This window comes from Pseudorca crassidens, chromosome 10 (assembly GCF_039906515.1).
Source record: "Pseudorca crassidens isolate mPseCra1 chromosome 10, mPseCra1.hap1, whole genome shotgun sequence".
Lineage (NCBI taxonomy): Eukaryota > Metazoa > Chordata > Mammalia > Artiodactyla > Delphinidae > Pseudorca > Pseudorca crassidens.
Window position 1 is genome coordinate 66,595,073 of NC_090305.1, and position 16,536 is coordinate 66,611,608.

Here is a 16,536-nt window from a genome sequence, read left to right on the forward strand (position 1 = left end):
AAGTGACCCTTGTAGCTCTCACCTGCCCCACTGTGGAGTCAGAGCAGAAGTGGAACAGCCACTCTATGTGATTTTAGCATGTTTAATAATTATGAAAGCAATAAACAAAATCCTCAAGTGGGAAAAAAAAACAAAAAACTAAGAAGTCATTTTTTTGTCTATTAGATAGGCAAAAAATGTAAAAGCTGGATCATGCCAAGGGGTGGGAGGTCTGTAGCAATATATACACCTTCACAAACTGCTGGTAGGAATGCAGAGGGCTGACTCAACTGGAATATGGGCGATAGATTAAAATATGCTATCAATGTAAATTTTTGAAACTGATAACTTGTACTGTGGTTATCTAAGAGAATATTCTTAGAAAACACACACCAGAGTATTTAAAGAGCCATGCTGTATGTTACCCTCAACTGATTCTGAAAAAAATTTTGTGTGTGTGCATGTTCCTTGTACTATTTTTGGAGTCTTTTTTGTAAGTTTAAAATTATTTCCAAATAAAATGTTTTTTTAAATGGGACTGAATGAAAAGAGGAGGAAACAGAAAGAGATCTAGAGAACATGCTATTTGCGTAAGTTAGAAATACATGCACACAAAACCACAATATGTATTTTTACAAAAACACACACAAACAGAAAGATACACATCAAATATACAAGAAAGGCTGGGAGAAGGGTGAAGAGGGGGAATAGGGGTGGGGCATGGACACAAGCAGAAATAACTAACTTAACCAAACAATCCATAACAAATTAGGGTGCACCTGTGACAAAGGAAGCCCGCGAACAAGCAGGAGCAACCCAACCCTCCACCCCTGAGGTCTAAGGAAAATGACAGGAAGACCCCAGAAGACACTGCCACAGGGCCCAAGAGGCTCCATTTGCAAATGAACAGTTTAGAGCTCAAAATGTTTCTATGTGGAAAAGGATCTGCATCAGCCTCCTGGACGTGTTCCCTGATGGGATGCAGCCTGGGTTCAACTTTAAGAGGTTCTGCATTCCCACAGGAGGCCCAAATACTCTTTTAATGTGCACTGTTGAGTCTGTACGTCCTGAACAGCACAGGCTGTTCTTTAGAAGGCAGGCCATTTAGACTGAATTTCTGCTTCCTATAGACCCAGAAACACTATCTCTGTGACCCTCTTCAGAACATACCCTCCCAGGATCCAAGCTTTTCTTGAAGCAGGGGCTCACTTACCCACCTGGTTTGGTGTTGTCTCCTTTGTAACCTGGAGGAGAAAGGGGGACAGAGATGAAGTAAGAGGTTGTAACAGGATGACAGTGAAGAGGTGCATTCTTCATTAATTAGTTCATTCATTCATTCACCAAATATTTCCCCACCTCCCACTCTGTTCCCAGCCTGGAGCCCAAGGCCAGGGGGCTGGGGGCAGGGCGCAGGGGTGTACAGAGGTGTATCAGACAGATACATCCTGTATTTGCCCTTGAAGAGCAGGTTGCCCAGCAGAGGAGACATAAGTAAACACACAATCACCCATGTGCGATCAATGTGGGGACAAGGCCACAGGTGTCAGGTAAGCCCAGAAGAAGTGGTGGACAGGGAGGCTTCTAGGAAGAGGGGTTATTGTGCCAGATCTTAAGGATGAGAAGGTAAAACAGCAATGAAAAGTGATGACATTCCTTATGAAAGAAACACCACGGCGTAAGCTGGAGACTCCAGAGGATAAAGGGCAAGGCCCACGATGACAAGAAATGATGCCCGGGGAAGAAAGTCAGGGGTCATCATGAGTGCCTTCATAAGCCAGGCCAAGAAGCCTGAGTGAGACACTCTGGGAGGAGGGAGGCCAATGGAGGTGTGACATGGTCAGACTTGTATTGTGAAGGCAGTATGGAGAATAGATAGGAAGGTAACAAGACTGAACGCAGTAAGATCCCACCATAGGCTCTGCAGAACCCAGGCAAGAAATGAGGGCTGAATGAAGAAGTGGCAGTGAGAACACACTTGGTGAGCTGGATGTGGGACTGAGGGAGAAGGCTGAATCTAGGATGACCCCCCAGTTTCTGATTTTAGAGAAGAGTGACTACTATCCACTGAGTAAGAGAACCCAGTTTATAGGAAGAAGAGGGCCTCAACTTTGGAACCCAAGGAGTTGAGATGGTTCTAGGTCATCCAGGTACAGATGTCCAGTAGGTGGCTGCACATCCATGCACATTGTTTTGCGAGGCAGCATCACATACATGGCAGCTAAATGCCTAGAGCAAGTGAGCTCACCCAGGGAGCAGTGAAGAAGGAACCCAGACAGCATCTTAGGGAACACCAATACGTCAGGGATGAACAGAGCATGGGTGGCCTGGGAGGGACACAGAAGGGCAAGGGAGTCACCCTGAGGTAGAGGAGAATTAGGAGGCATGGCCTGAGAGAAGCCAAGGGACTAGAGAAAATGAAAAAAGAGGGAGGAGCAGAAAGGTTAGGGATGTTAGGACAGAGGCATGCCAGGAATGGGCTAAGGGTTAAGTGAAAAGTGAGGAAGCACCTGAAGGAAACATGAAGTGAAAACTTATTTTGAGAAATGTGGCAGTGAGGGGAAGAGATAGGGTGAAGAAACACAGCAAATAGAAAGGGAGAGGATAGAGATCGATGAGAGCACAGGAAGGGCCCAGAGTCCAGAGCAGGGATGAGCAGCCTGACCTTGAACAGGAGGTCTGTCTCTGATTCCTAAGGAAAGGGGAGCGGGTGGCACTGAGTTGTCAGGTTTGGAGGGGTCCCCGGGCTGAGGGAGTCAAGGGGACAGCGCCTGAGGGCATGCGTTTCCTGAGGGAAGGAAGCCGCTGCTAGAGAGGCACCCTCGGTAGGAGCTGAGGGTCTGGGAAGCAAGTGAGGTGAGGAACATTCGTCTAAGTGTTTGGAGACCATGAGTTTGGCCCGACCGCCTACCTGGAGCGGGGTCTCCAGCACTGCCCTGCTGCGTGGGAAGATGAGCCCTGAGGATGCTGTCAAGAGGGTGGTTCGGGTCTCAGCCGCGACATCCACGCCTCCAGGAGGAAACGCAGGGATGCGCCCCGCACCACAAGGCCCCAGGAGGCTACAGGGCTAGCGGGTCTCAGGGTGGAAGCTGAGAGCGCAGGAGTCTGGGATCCCCGGAACCGCCCTGGGAGATGCCCGGAGGGGTAGCAGAGGAGAAGGGGCTGCGGGTGGGCGCTGCGGGGCCTGTCCCGGCCTCGAGTGTGGGTTTTGGCGCGGGGGGGAGGGTGGTGGCGGCGTCGGGGAAGAAGGACCCAGAACGGGAGCGGCGCAGAGCAGGCGCCGCCTCACCAGAGTTCAGCAGCATCAGCACCAGGAGGTGGCAGCTCCGGCCCGAGGGCCTCGAGGCTGCAGGCCCATCGCTGAGCCAGGTCAACGATGCGGCCATGAGGCCCCTGAGGCGTCCGCTAGCGGCAGCAGGGACGGCTCGCTCGCAGTAGCCCCGGACGCCACGACTACGTCTCCCGCACATGACGCACGTGACGGAGTTCCGGCACGTGACAGCCCCTCCGGCACGTGATGACGTCGCGGACCTGTGACGGTGCCCCTGGAACGCTGAACGTTCCTCTGCACTTACCCCACCTCGTGCGGGTTCCTTGAAGATGACTGCAGAGCCTGGGGCTTGTCATTGCCTCCGTGGTGGCCAGTCCCATGGAAGTACCCCCAAGTGCCTTAAGTGGGTGACTGTCCCCCAAAACCTGGCCGGTGAAGGCACATCCAAATCCCTGGACTAGTGTTGGCACCTTGTCGCCCAGCCTCTGATCATAACCTTGTGTCCCTGGGCTTCGTGCATTGGAGAGCTTCATAATTTATATTGATTTGAGAATCTGAAAAGGTGTAGAAAGCACAAGGAAAGAACAGTAAGGCTAGGGAATCAGGGAGGATGTCTTTACAAAAGTGACATTTAAGCTGGACCTAAGATGAACAAAGAGTCTTGGGGGAGAACTCAAAGGAAAGGCATTTATCTTCTTCCACAAACCGTCAGTGGGATGGTGGAAACTGAAAGAAATAGTGGCAAAACCCACCATTTCTTGGGCTTTCACAGGGTTTTTGTAGAAGAATGTGGTCTTTGGATCTGCTCAGTGTGTCCAAGATTGGGAGATGACAACCAAGATTCCTGCTGCTCCTGTCCAGTGTGAGGGATCCAGATCTGGGGACCACATTCCCCACCCTAGCACCTAAAGTGGTCCAGATGATGAGTTGCACCAATAGGAGGTGAGGAGAGGTTACAGATGCCACTTCCATGCCAAGGCAGTAGAGAGGAGGTTCACTTCTCTACTTGTGTTAATGCAGAGCAATGGTTCTCAAAGTGTGGTCTGCAGAGCAGCACCAGCATCACCTGGGAACTTGTTAGAGTTGTACATTCTCAGGACCCACCCCAGACTTATAGGATTGAAAACTCTGGGAGTAGAATCAGTTATCTGTAGTTTAAAAAGCCCTCCAGGGAATTCTGAGGTAGGTAAGCATGAACCACAGGGTTGAGGAGAAAAGCCACCTGCTGATCAAGAACACCTGATAGGGATGATACAGGAACAAGAAGTTAAATTTATTTTTAACCCATAAATACTCAGTGGCTTCTTTTTTAAACATTTATTTTATTGAAGTATAGTCGATTTACAATGTTGTGTTAGTTTCTACAGTACAGCAAAGTGATTCAGTTATATAGGTATAGATATTCTTTTTCACATTCTTTTCCATTATGGTTTATCACAGTATATTGAATATAGTTCCCTGTGCTATACAATAGGATCTTATTGTTTATCCATTCTATATATAATAGTTGGCATCTGCTAATCCCAAACTCCCAATCCATCCCCCCCCCCCACCTGGGCAACCACAAGTCTGTTCTCTATGTCTGTGAGCCTGTTTCTGTTTCGTAGATAAGTTCATTTGTGTCATATTTTAGATTCCACATATAACTGATATCATATGGTATTTGTCTTTCTCTTTCTGACTCACTTCACTTAGTATGATAACCTCTAGGTCCATCCATGTTGCTGCAAATGGCATTGTTCCATTCTTTTTTATGGCTGAGTGGTATTCCTTTATATATATGTACCACATCTTTATCCATTCATCTGTCAATGGATATTTAGGTTGTTTCCATGTCTTGCCTATTGTGAATAGTGCTGCTCGTAACATAGGGGGTGCGTGTATCTTTTTTTTTTTTTGGCTGCATTGGGTCTTCATTGCTGCATGCAGGCTTTCTCTAGTTGCAGCAAGCGGAGGCTACTCTTCGTTGCAGTGCACGGGCTTCTCATTGTGGTGGTTTGTCTTGTTGCAGAGCACAGGCTCTAGGCACACGGGCTTCAGTAGTTGTGGTACGTGGGCTCAGTAGTTGTGGCTCATGGGCTCTAGAGCACAGGCTCAGTAGTTGCGGCACACGGGTTTAGTTGCTCCATTGCATGTGGGATCTTTCCGGACCAGGGATCGAACCCATGTCCCCTGCAACGGCAGGCGGATTCTTAACCACTGTACCACCAGGGAAGTCCGCATGTATCTTTTTGAATTATAGTTTTGTCCAGATATATGTCCAGAAGTGGGACTGCTGAATGATATGGTAACTCTATTTTTAGCTTTTTGAGGAATCTCCGTACTGTTTTCCATAGTGGCTGCACCAATTTACATTCCCACCAACAGTGTAGGAGGGTTCCCTTTTCTCTACACCCTCTCCAGCATTTGTTATTTGTAGATTTTTTGATGATCGCCATTCTGGCTGGTGTGAGGTGATACCTCATTGTAGTTCTGATTTGCACTTCTATACTAATTAGTGATGTTGAGCATCTTTTCATGTGCCTGTTGGCCATCTGTATGTCTTCTTTGGAGAAATGTCTATTTAGGTCTTCTGCCCGTTTTTCGATTGGGTTGTTCGTTTTTTTGCTGTTGAGTTGTATGAGCTGTTCTTATATTTTTGTAATTAAGCCCTTGTCGGTCGCATCATTTCCAAATATATTCTCCCAGTCACTAGGTCCTCTTTTCCTTTGTTTATGGTTTCCTTTGCTGTACAAAAACTTGTAAATTTGATTAGGTCCCATTTGTTTATTTTTGTTTTTATTTCTATTGCCTTGGGAGACTGACCTAAGTAAAAGTTGGTATGATTTATGTCAGAAAGTTTTGCCTATTTTCTCTTCTAGGAGTTTTATGGTGTCATGTCTTATATTTAAGTCTTTAAGCCATATTTTTAAAGATTATTTATTTATTTTTGGCCTCGTCAGGTCTTAGTTGCGGTACATGGGATCTTTGTTGAGGTATGTGGGATCTTTCACAGCAGCACGTAGGCTTCTCTCTAGTTGTGGCACACAGGCTCCAAGGAACGTGGGCTCTGTAGTTGTGGCGTGTGGGTTCCAGAGTGCATGGGCTCTCTGTAGTTTGTGGCACACAGACTCTCTAGTTGAAGCACGCAAGCTCGGTAGTTGTGGCGCAAGGGCTTAGTTGCCCCACTGCATGTGGGATCTTAGTTCCCTGACCAGGGATCGAATCCACATCTCCTGCATTGGAAGGCGGATTCTTTACACTGGACTACCAGGGAAGTCCCTTTAAGCCATTTTGCATTTATTTTTGTGTATAGTGTGAGGGTGTGTTCTAACTTCATTGATTTACATGCGGCTGTCCAACTTTCCCAACACAACTTGCTGAAGAGACTGTCTCTTTCCCATTGTATATTCTTGCCTCTTTTGTCGAAGAATACATGTGTGGGTTTGTTTCTGGGCTCTCTATACTGTTCCATTGATCCATATGTCTCTTTTTGTGCCCCTACCACACTGTTTTGATTTTCAGTGGCTTCTTAAAGCAGCTGGCTCGATACTTATTAAGAGACTGTATTTCATGTAAGTTCCCAGTCTCTCAACCCCAGCCTTCCTCGGGCAACACATGAGACAGACTGCACTCTGAAGCCCATGGATATCTGGGAGCTGAAATGCTGACCCCTGGAAGGGCAGGTGACAGGAGATTGAGAGGGAATAAATCACCAGCAAGACACAGAGACTCTGGGATACTCTGTCCTGGAAAAATGGTAAAGAGCCAGTACCTAATATAGGGAATCTCTCATATAATTCTCCCTGTGGAAATGCAATCTTTGGTAAGAGTGGAGGTGAGCAGCAAGTAGAAGCAGGGGAGGAGGAATAATATTGCTCATGCCCTAATTTTACTTACTCCTAGTTCCAGTCTATCTTGATTCTCTACTCTGAGCTATAAAGGCTACGAAATTAGGCTACAAATCTCCCCGCAGACATGCTGATGACTATAACAGGAGTACAGGGAGCAGGACCCAGCTGGCTAAAACCATCCTTAGACTCACAAATGAGCAGGTTTAGACTCACCTCTCCCTCTAGGGCTTAATAAGAACCATGAATAGTTTCTAAGCCAAATGAGAAAACTGCTTTCTACAGAGCATGTTATATGCAACCCCACGGTCCCAAGGAGAGCAGACCATAAGAACACAAAAGAACAAACCAAACATTTATTCAGTTGACATCAGAAATCTCCATACTCCATAACTGCCTCAACACAACTTGGGGTGAGCCTGAATGTGGCCACTGGAGCACTGGGAAGGGGATTCCTAGACTGAGTTGCCCCAGCAGGGCTTGTGTGGCAGACGCTGGACATTTACAGATGCATCCGCGCTGGGCAGCCGGGGACCTTCTCCCAACCCAGACAGCTGAGTCAGATGTGGACATAGTGATGCCTCCTCACTCTCTCCCAACAATCACCAAGTGGACTGGTTTGATAAAGTGTCAGGTCTAACGCGGTTTCACCAGTGATGATGTCCCTTCTTTGCTAGATGTTCTCCAAGATGTGGCTGAAGCATCACCTGGCAAGTCACTGGCCATCCAGTTGGGATGGTTTCACCCACTTGTTTCCAGCATGTAGAGCACAGTCATGGTGTAGGTGTGGATGAGTCCGGTTCCTTGAGCACCAGACTGGAAAACTCCCAGGGTTCCTTTCTTGCTGCCACTCTCTGTCATGTGGATCTCCACAGGGTCAGTGAATCCCAAACAGGTTTGAGGAAAGTGCATTGAGTAGGAGTGGAAGGTCAGATGCACGGCTAGTGTGAGACTCATAAACAGGAGGGAGTGTGGGCCAGGGTGATCACGGGGTCACCAGGATGCCCAGAGGCAGCACCAGACACAGCGTTAGGATAAAGAACCCTGCTGAGCCACAAGAGGACACCTTAATGATGTGATCAATGACCCAGTCTTTGTAGTAACTAACTTCTGTATAAACTGCAGGCAATTCTATGTGACCACAGTGAACACCCCAGCTCACAATCCCCACCTGGACCCATAAGTCAGTAAACTGACAGACCAGGGGACCTCCAGAATCTCCCTGGAGAAAAAGAAGAAACAAACACAGGAATGGAAGGGGATCATCATCAGAGCAGGCTGATTGCTAGCAAGGCACTAGGGAGATAGGCACCTAGGTCCTTTCCCAGGTACCCACCAGGCCCAGGTTTCTGTGAATGAGATTTGAGAGTTGGAAACTTTAACATCATCTGAGAAATACTACTCCTTCCCAGGTGCTCAGGGACCACAGGAGCTATAAAGCCAGTAAGCCCTGTACATCAGTCCTGCCAGGATATACTCAAATTCTCTTTCAGTGACCCTAATCCTTCACTGCCTGACCCCTTCCCCATGACCCTCTCCAAACCTCCCAACAGCCAGCAACTAAAGGGGCATCCCCTGGCACTGTGTGCAGCTTCCAGAGCCCCTCTCCAACTCTAAGGTCAGAGTCAATTCCAACTAGTCAGTCCTAGGCCTCCACAGCGGTAAAATACTTTGAGTATCATTTCTGCATGGGGACTCAAAATCATCACATCTACCCTGAAATCTCTCCCTGCCCCTAAACCCACATAGCCAATAGCATCCTCTCACCAGTTCCCCCTCTCTCCAAACACAACCAGTCATGCTAAACCCCACCTCACACACGCTGCACATCCTTTCCCAAAATTGTTCTGGTGGCCCCCCATCTACCAGCTCAGTCAGAAACTCAGAGTCCTCCTCAAGCTCTCCCTCACCCGCACCCTCACAGGCAGTCAGTCACCAAGAACTGATGACTCAACCTCAAACACAACCCCTTCACCTCCCCACCAGCCCAGGTCCTGCCTGGGGCTCAACACCATTGCCTACATGGTGAAAACAAACTCCTGGCCTACAGTCCCACATGGACAGGAACGCGAAACATAGCACAGCATTGCAGGCCACACATATTCTGATTCCAATCACCTTCTCTGGCTGTGTGTATATATATATATATATATATAGTGTGTGTGTGTGTGTGTGGTACGCGGGCCTCTCACCGTTGTGGCCTCTCCCGTTGCGGAGCACAGGCTCTGGGCGCCCAGGCTCAGCGGCCATGGCTCATGGGCCCAGCCGCTCTGCGGCATGTGGGATCTTCCCGGACCAGGGCACGAACCAGTGTCCCCTGCATCAGCAGGTGGACTCTCAACCACTGTGCCACCAGGGAAGCCCCTCTGGCCATATTTGCCACCTCATTGCTCCAGACCTGAAACACATTCCCTAAACGTGACACGTTCTTCAGAACTCTGAGCCTCTGTATTTGCTGTTCCCTCTCCCAACAGTGATGTTCTCCTCTTTCCAGGACTCCAAATACTCATCCTCTAAGACCTGGCTCAGATGCCCCCTGCTCAGAAAGGCTGCTTGGTGCAAAGGGGAGACTGTGGGCCCAGGCACTCCCAGGGGGACCTTGAGCTCATGTCTTTTAGGGACCACGTCTGTATAATAATATGTATAATTATGTTGCAGGGTTGTGAGCTGGGTAACTGAGCTAATGTGGGTGAATGCTCACACTGGCACAGTAAGTCGCCATAGAGGGAACTCAATTATAGGAACTTACATTATTATCATCATCACCCCCAACTTCACCACACCCTGGCAGCACGCCCAGGATGCGAGGGCTGCTCCCTATTGAAGGAACAGGCCAGGCCAGCTCAGGGGCATCCTGAGGGGTTCTCCCCTGAATATCCTTAATTAAAGGCTGAAAGAGAAGGGGGCAAATAACCCAGGCTCCGCCACTGGGGAATGAGGAAACTTTGAGGGAACAACCTCATGGCAGAGGTGGCCAGGGACCCATGAACTCACCTTGCAGGGACTTTTAATCTTTTCGTGATAGCCACAGATCATCCCTCTTCCAACTACTTGGCGATGGACTCCTAACTGTGTCTGTATCTTCTGATTACATTCCTTGTGGTGAAGAATGATTTGCTCAGTCTCCTGAAGAACACGTGGCAGTGATGTGGCTACAGGGAGACAACTCAAGTAAAAGGATTGCATGAGTAGAATAGAACAGGCGCCCCCAGATCCCATTCTGGGTCTTTTTATTTTTTTAACTTTTGTTTGTTTGTTTGTTTTTTGGCCACACCGCGCAGCACGCGGGATCTTAGTTCCCCAACCAGGGATCGAACCCGCACCCCCTGCAGTGGATGCGTGGAGTCTTAACCACTGAACCACCAAGGAAGTCCTGTATTCTGGGTCTTGATCAGCACATTCACACTCTGTTGCCCCCTTAGAGAAAGGAAGGACAGCGGGTATTGTCTCATTTGACAAAGAAGGACCTGAGGCCAAATGCTGACATGGGGAACAGAGGAGGTAAGAAGCAAAGTCAAGTCAAAAGGAGGAACACATCAGGACAGAAAGAGGCAAGGGCTTACCAGCCTGATACAAAAGCAAGTGTCTGTCACTCCGAGTATCAATAGTAACAGTGACAGGTGCCTGTACAGGGAAGGGTCACAGACTCCAGGACAGGTAGTGCCCAAAGGTACCCAACCAGCCTCTTCCCACACAGGAGGCCTTACAGACTCACCAACAGGCCTGCTCTGGCTAGACCTACATCCCGGGTACAAGAAGCTCCCTGCCCCCTGCCAGGTAATTCCAGAGAAGGACAGCTCTGAGTGGCAGACAGCTCATCACCCTGGAGCTGAAATCCACCCTGGAGAGAACCCATAATACCTGGACCCAAGCCTCCAGGTCCTAACATAACAATAGAAATCCCTACTGCACTTCAATCACTCCCAGGCAGCATCCTCTCCACCTGCCCCCTTGCCCACCTGTTAGAGAATCAGCCTCCCTGTCCCTCCCTGCAGCCTGCAGGCCAACCCCACGGCACCAGGCTGCCCCCCTCAGATTCTGCCTGCCAGTCTCACCGAATTCTAAAGTTCAGCCCCATCCAGTTGCCCAGCACTGTGTCCCAGCTTTCACGTCAAACTTCTTTTCAGGGAGGCACACTGGCTGAATGTACGAAGAATAATTCACAGAGTTGGCCAGCTGAAGAAGGGCAATGTCGTTAGTGATAAGGCTCGCATTAAAATCCCTATGCCAAATGATGTCTTGAACTGGAACGACCACTGCACTTAGGCAATCCGAATATAAAAATGTGTTTCCCATCTTCACTGTAAGGTCCTTATAGCTGTGGGAAGACAACATGCACCTGAGAGAGATGCTGGAGGGTCTACACTCCCCTCCACCCCTTCCAGGTTCTTCCCAGCCTGTGCCCATCTCCTACACCAGCCATCAGCCATTTTCTCCCACTAAACCACATCCCCTCCACAGACCCCTAACCACTCGAGCTAGTGCTTCTCCAAGTGAGGTCCCAGGACCACCAGAGCAGTACCTGGGACCTTGGTAGAAATGCAAAACTCATGTTTCATTCGCAGTGAGCACAAACCAGGGGCTTTGGCCTTGTTTTAAGGTGAGGAAAGGAAAGCTCAGGTAGGGAGACAGGCTGACCAGCAGCCCAATCCCACCACCCCAAATTCTCACCCTTTTACACAGTGAGCTGCAATCAGCACCCACGGTGGGGTAATGAGGGAACCTCAACATTTCTGGACATTTCTGATCTGCAGGCTCACCGGCCAGGGCCACTTTCTCTCTGGGGCTGCCATTCCATCAACTATCCTAATACTCTGATGGGCATATGCTCCTTGCCTCAGTAAAAAGAGGACTGGAGGTGAAGCTGCCACCTCCCTTCCACTACCTCCCCCACCGCCACCTCCTCCTCCACCTCCGCCTCCTCTACCAGCACCTCCACCACCTCCACCTCCACTAGCCCCACGTACACCAACTCCACCCTGCCCCAGGGCAGAGCCAGGTTTACTCTCAATTCCACCAGGATAGTCTGAACCTTCAACCCCCCAGCCAGGCCGTGTTCCCCATTAGATCCCAGGCGGGCCTGTACAGTCCCGTACAGAAGCAGTACCTTGAGGAGGCAAGCATCCAAATACAGGGTCCTGTAATGATTTCAAAGTGTCTCCCACTGGGGGTGTGGGCGGCACAAGAGACACAGTGGGTACTGGAATCTTCAGGGATTTTAGGTGTCCTAAAGCTGAGGGGGCCTCCTGGATTGCTGGGCTCACTGCAGGATCCTCCTTGGGTCCGTCACCCTCACCTGGATAAGATGAAAGAACAATGAGAAGAGGAGCTGACTGAACTGCACCCCGCACATCACTGGCCTCTTCCCATCGCACCCTACTCACCCTCAAACCCCACCTTGCATCCCCCAAGACCCACCTGCCAAACCCCATTACCCACAACCCCCCCCCCCCTCCACCCCAGACAAGCAGCCCAGCCCAGCCTTCTCTTTTTGCTACTTGCCCGGGCCTCACTGAGCAGAGGCTGAAGGACCAGGAGCCAGACCAGGAGGCCCAGGGATCGGCCGCCGCTGTGGGGTACGCCCGGGGACGCCATGGCACCTCTGGTCGCCTCCATGCTCTGCGGCGCCCCCTCGCCACGGCTCCGTGCCTGCCCTCCTGTTGGCAGGAACACTGGGCCAGGGACGAATCCCAAGATCTTCACCTCATGCATATTCAACCAAACCTATTCTAGGTCATGTTCTTAAGGCCCTTGAACTTGTAAGTAATTTCTCCACTTGGTAGTAGAGATATTCTGGATTATATACCTCAGCATGATCTAATCACTGGAGCCCTTAAATATATATATATAAATAAAAGAAAAAGAAATGCAATCTGCCCAATGAAAGATAAAAGAAAAACAAAGGAAAGTATGGTAAATAGAAAATACAGGACAAAACGGCAGTAGCATCTGCAATAAGCCCGAATGAGTTGAACATACCAAACAACATAAGGACTTTCATGTTGGACGAAAAGGCAAAGTCCAGAAATAGACTCTCTGAAGAGACAAATTTACAACAGAGAGATACAGATACATGGGAAATAAAGGAATTTAAAGTGAAATGCCAGGTCACACTGGTGCAAAAATAAAGCTAGGATTGCAATTTGGTTATTAAATCATAGCATTTAAAGCAAAGATTGTATAAGGGACAGAAGAAGTTAGATAGAGTAAGAAGAAGACATGAAGGAGAAAATGCAATGACAAGGCTTTAAAGGTAAAAGCAAAGAGGACCAATTTATGGGAAACTGGAGTTTCTGATGTGCTCTTCTTAGGAAGCTGACAACTTATATAGGCAAAATTAAGCAAAAATATAGACTATTTGACTCTCACACCTGATCATCTACACCTAACAGCACTATGATGAATTTTACAACTACCAACAGAAAACACTCATTGAACACACAGGGAACTTTTAGAATCAAGGCCCTAAGGAAAACCAATATCTCAAGTAATCAATGTGATACACATTCTGTTCATGAGCTGCAAGTCAATAACATTAAAATCAACTTTGGGGATTTCCCTGGTGGCCCAGTGGTTAAGACTCCGCCTGTCAATGCAAGGGACATGGGTTCGAGCCCTGGTCCAGGAAGATCCCACATGCCGCAGAGCAACTAAACCCGTGCACCACAACGGCTAAGCCTGCACTCTAGAGCCCATGAGCCACAACTTCTGAGCCCACAAGCAACTACTGAGCCACAGCTACTGAATCCTGTGTGCCTAGAGCCCATGCTCTGCAAGAAGAGAAGCCGCCGCAATGAGAAGCCCACGCACCACAACGAAGACCCAACGCAGCCATAAATAAATAAATAAATATATTAGAAAAAAGAACAACTTTTTAAAAATCCCATTTTTCTGAAACAAAGCCAAAACCCTAGACAATGGTCCTCCTTTAAAAAGGAAATCATGTGACTTCCCTGGTGGTGCAGTGGTTAAGACTTCGCCATCCAATGCATGGGGTGCAGCTTTGTGTGTGTGTGTGTGTGTGTGTGTGTGTGTGTGTTAGTTTCTGCTTTATAACAAAGTGAATCAGCTATACATATACATATGTTCCCATATCTCTTCCCTCTTGCGTCTCCCTCCCTCCCACCTTCCCTATCCCACCCCTCCAGGCGGTCACAAAGCACCGAGCTGATCTCCCTGTGCTATGCGGCTGCTTCCCACTAGCTATCTACCTTACGTTTGTTAGTGTATATATGTCCATGCCTCTCTCTCGCTTTGTCACAGCTCACCCTTCCCCCTCCCCATATCCTCAAGTCCGTTCTCCAGTAGGTCTGTGTCTTTATTCCTGTCTTACCCCTATGGGATACAGCTTTGATTCCTGGTCAGACAGCTAAGATCCCACATGCTTTGCAGCCAAGAATCCAAAATATAAAACATAAGCAATATTGTAACAAATTCAATAAAGACTTTAAAAATGGTCCACATCAAAAAAATCTTTAAAAAAAAGGAAATCATGAGGGAAATATGACTTTTTAGAGATCAATGCCAATGAAAGCACTACCTATGAAATTGTACCTGATACAGCCATAGTAGTCCCAGAAAGTAATTTATAGCTTTGACTATATCAGAAAATAAAGAAAACTGATAAAAAATGAGTTCAACTCAAAATGTAGAAAAGATAATGGAGTAAACTCAATGAAAGAGTTTGGGAGAAAGGAGGAAATAATGGGAAACATGAGCAGGAATCAATAAAATAGAGAAAGATTAGAGAGAGGATTGACATAATCTGAACTGTGGTCTTTGAAAAGTTTAATAAGAGACATTTTAGGAAGACTGAATAAAATGCTACAAAAGAAAAACCAAATTACAGAATGAAAAAAGGGAAGCAACTTAAAGATATGACAGACATTTTTAATTTTTTTTTTAAGATTTTTTGATGTGGACCATTTTTAAAGTCTTTATTGAATTTGTTACAATACTGCTTCTGTTTTATGTTTTGGTTTTTTGGCCACGAGGCATGGAGGATCTTAGCCCCCCGACCAGGGATGGAACCCACACCCCCTGCATTGGAAGGCAAAGTCTTAACCACTGGACCACCAGGGAAGTCCCTCAGGCTTTTTTTTTTAGTTCTTAAAGAATCCTATTAACTGCATATGCTGACTTCTCCTATGGCCAAGATAGACTAATAGGCATTGCCCTTCCTACCTGAAACAACCAAAACTGACAAAAGTATGAAACAACACTTTTGAAGACACTGGACACCAGGCCACAAAGGACAGACTGTTGATTGACTGAGTGAGCCCTACTTTTGCCTCTGCTTACTGCCTGAGAGGGTTTCGAGGCTGCAGTGCAGAGAGAGAGGGCCTAGGCAGAACCCAGCAGGCCCCCTGAGGCGAGCAGGTGAAGCTGAGAGGCTGCGCACACCAAGGCAGCTTTTCAGACAATACAGGAGTGGGAAGTTACACAGAGAGAGAACTCCAGAGATCAGTGGAGGTGCCCCCTTGAGTGCTGGACTGAGCACTGATCAGTACATGTATGCGAAGAAGCTACCTGAATGAATACTATCAAACAGTTAGAGAACAGCTAACACCTATCCTTCTCAAACTCTTCCAAAACAGAGCAGAGGGAGGAACACTCCCAAACTCATTCTACGAGGCCACCATCACCCTGATACCAAAGACAGACAAAGATGCCACAAAGAAAGAAAACTACAGGCCAATATCACTGATGACCACAGATGTAAAAATCCTCAACAAAATACTACCAAACAGAATCCAACAGCATATTAAAAGGATCATACACCATGATCAAGTGGGGTTTATCCCAGGAATGCAAGGATTCTTCAATATACACAAATCAAACAATGTGATAAACCATATTAACAAATCAAAGGAGAAAAACCATATGATCATCTCAATAGATGCAGAAAAAGCTTTTGAAAAAGTTCAACACCTATTTATAATAAAAACCCTCCAGAAAGTAGGCATAGAGGGAACTTACCTCAACATAATAAAGGCCATATATGACAAACCCACAGCCAACATCATTCTCAATGGTGAAAAACTGAAACCATTTCCTATAAGACCAGGAGCAAGACAAGGCTGTCCACTCCCACCACTGTTATTCAACATAGTTTTGGGAGTTTTAGCCACAGTAATCTGAGAAGAAAAAGAAATAAAAGGAATACAAATCAGAAAACAAGTAAAGCTGTCACTGTTTGCAGATGACACGATACTATACATAGAGAATCCTAGAGATGCTACCAGAAAACTACTACAGCTAATCAATGAATTTGGTAAACTAGCAGGATACAAAATTAATGCAGAGGGGCTTCCCTGGTGGCACAGTGGTTGAGAGTCCGCCTGCTGATACAGAGGACACGGGTTTGTGCCCCGGTCCGGGAAGATCCCACACCGCAGCTGGGCCCGTGAGCCATGGCCACTGGGCCTGCGCGTCCAGAGCCTGTGCTCCGCAACGGGA

At 47.7% G+C, this 16,536-nt stretch overlaps 1 long non-coding RNA gene across 1 annotated transcript; it reads right to left on the reverse strand.

The window, feature by feature from the left end:
• Positions 1-1,149: 1,149 nt before the first annotated feature.
• LOC137232359 (uncharacterized) lies at positions 1,150-16,285 on the reverse strand. Its single transcript, XR_010946995.1, has 6 exons — positions 16,057-16,285; positions 12,185-12,373; positions 11,133-11,395; positions 10,072-10,229; positions 3,552-3,801; positions 1,150-1,223 (listed from the first exon to the last, which is right to left on the reverse strand). It is a non-coding gene; the product is annotated as an uncharacterized lncRNA (long non-coding RNA).
• Between the last annotated feature and the right edge of the window lie 251 nt (positions 16,286-16,536).